Here is a 2,960-nt window from a genome sequence, read left to right on the forward strand (position 1 = left end):
CAATGTGTGTGTGTGTGTGTGTTTTTTTTTTTTAAACACTGTAAATTAATTATTTGAAATGAAAAGCGCTTTTTAGCTTTTGATGGCATTTTTTTTAAAAAAACGTTGTCTTTTATCTTTGTATCCAAAATTATTTTGATCCAAAATCACTTCACAATCAGTGCACACAACAACAAAACATATTCAAATACCATAAGCAGTTCACACAATCAGTAGAACAGAAATCAGAACTCTGTAACATATATGTAACTCTGTAACTCTGTAATTTACAACCTAATTAACTACATTCAGGTACATATATACAACCTAATTTACAACCTAATGAACTACATTCAGATACGTATATATATATAACCTAATTTACAACCTAAACTACATTCAGATCCATATGCATGTTCATATATTGTGTCCTATGATCATTTACATATAATAACTAACAGAATATACATTATATGCACTAGCTACCATATAATATTCAGATCCCTTGCCCAGCAGCAAGCTATTTCCCAGAAAATCAAATAATTTGCAAGTCAAGCACATACTGACACCAGTCTTCCTTTAATTCCATCAGATCTTCCTCAGAATATGATGGACTGGAATTGTCAAAGTACTGCAATATAAAAATTGAACATATTATATTAAGTTAGTATCAAATATATAGATAATTTATATATGAAAATCATATAATGCAAATACCGTACCGTTTCTGGGATAATAGTTTTATTCTTCTCAACAATCTCCTTCATGAATCTCAATACGTAGTACCCACAGTCGATGTTATTTGTTTGACGAGGGCACTTTATTGAGATCCATGTAATGTTATTAGACTTCTGCTTCGACACTTTAGCACCTCTTTGAGCTCGATAAACTTTTAAGGCACTATCGAATGAATAAATGTGATTATTAGAGAACAAACACATTATTTATTTATATATATATATGTAAGAAATAAATGAATATTATTTACATGTCGAGCATAGTCTTTATTTCGGGGTGATTGCTGTAATTGTCGTGCACGGGATCCAAATAGTATATAACTTCAGAGACCGCATTGATTGCAAATAACACCCAATGTGCCCTACAACAACAAAAAATTGGTTAAGCAATTTTGTTTATAGACAACTAATAAATTAAATTCTCATCAATTAAAAAAGATAAAATTACGTACCCTGAATTATATGGTGCCAAGAACAATTTATCACTTTCTTTATTTCCTAAAAACATATCTACAATGTATTTCTTTACATTCTCTGGATCGAGTTTCCACATCGACATCTTATGTGGAGACAAGAATGAGTATTTATTTGACAGTTTCCTCGTGCACACGACCTTCTCGTACAAAAACCTTCAATGAAAATTTTAAACTAGATTAATTACCAATACATTTAATTAATTACAAATAAATGCAATTAAAAGTATTTTTTACCTTATGTACAAGCTGATTACAGTAACACTCAGCTCCTTATGTTCGAGAAGTTCGTACATGTGCTCCTTTTCGAGGTATTCAATATACTCATCTCCAAAAATGTCTTTATTCATGTGTACGATGGGCGAATCGTTGATGCTGCCCATGTTCCTTTTTATTTGGATGTCAAGACACGCCCCGTATTTACCAAGGCGTGGCTAACTTTTATTAGGAGCAGCAGCAGCAGCGACCGATTTTCCCCGATCCAGATTTTTTGTTGCTGCAAGTTTGGCAGCTTTATTACCCTCCAGCCTTTGTAGTTTGGCAGCCCTATTAACCTCCAATTTTTGAGGTTTGCTGCCTTTTTTTGGCTGTAGGGGTGGTTTATTTATTTGGACCTACAAAAATGAGGTAAAATGTTAGTTTATTGAATCTGAAAAAATGAAAAACCTTAGGCAATAAATGTGACAAACCTTTTCGGGAGATGTAACTGATTTGTCCTTGGGAATCTTTTTTTGGAGGGCAACAAGGTGTGTGGGCCATGCCACGTAACTGCCAATAGCGTCGCTTAAGAACTTCATATCTCCATCGTTGTCCGGTATGGGCAACGGTGCAGTTGGTTCGAAAGCAACCGTAGGCGATACTTTGACATGGCCCGCGGGGATCGGAATATTGTGCAATACTTCTCCCGAAGTATTGTACAATATTCCTTTTCCCACCTTCCGTTGAGTCGGCGAGGACAAGTATAGGACACATGTAGTGACACCCTACATCAATAGTTAAAACATAAGTACAGTTAATATATAAGTTTGTTTAATACATAAGTAATTACATAAGCAAGTAAGTAGTAAGTAATTAATTACCTCGGGAATACTCTTCAAACCGACGTTGCAACTCCCGGTTTCACTCTCCATTTGTATTTCAGGTTGGAGCTGAACCGGAAGTTGCTTGTCTTTATTCGTATTCACCAAGAGTGCCACTTGCTCCGATAGGATTCTGAGCTTCTCTAATACTTCCTCGTTGGAAGGTTTTTGGCGCTTCTCTTGAGGAAAAAAGCTTTTGGGAGTTACGCCAAATCCTTTCCCCCTCACTCGACCGGAATACTCAGGGACATTAAACACTTTCCCAAGAATGTCCCTGCACGTATCCTTGTTGCCCTCTTGAGTTTCAGAACTTTGTTCAATAGTTTCCTAAAATACATGTAACATTAAAAAGATAAGTTCAATAGCATTTTTAAAATACAATATTAAAAAATATTAAAGTGATAATATACTTACACAAAGTTCTACAACTTTCTTGACATTTTCATTATCAACCACTCCTTCTTTGTTAACACGCGCTTCCTTCCATAAGATATGACGACCCAAGGGTTGATCGGCTTGGGTGTCTTTTCTCTATTCGTTAAAATCATAAACAAAATAATACAAATTAGTTACACACTATAGTTTATAATACAAATTACTTCATTATATAAAAGTGATGTTTAATTACTTACAATTTGTTGTTCAAGGCGTGCATATCCCATACGTGATTTCTTGTATGGGTGTTTTGGGTT

The sequence above is a fragment of the Cicer arietinum genome, chromosome 6 (assembly GCF_000331145.2).
Source record: "Cicer arietinum cultivar CDC Frontier isolate Library 1 chromosome 6, Cicar.CDCFrontier_v2.0, whole genome shotgun sequence".
In the NCBI taxonomy this organism is placed as follows: domain Eukaryota; kingdom Viridiplantae; phylum Streptophyta; class Magnoliopsida; order Fabales; family Fabaceae; genus Cicer; species Cicer arietinum.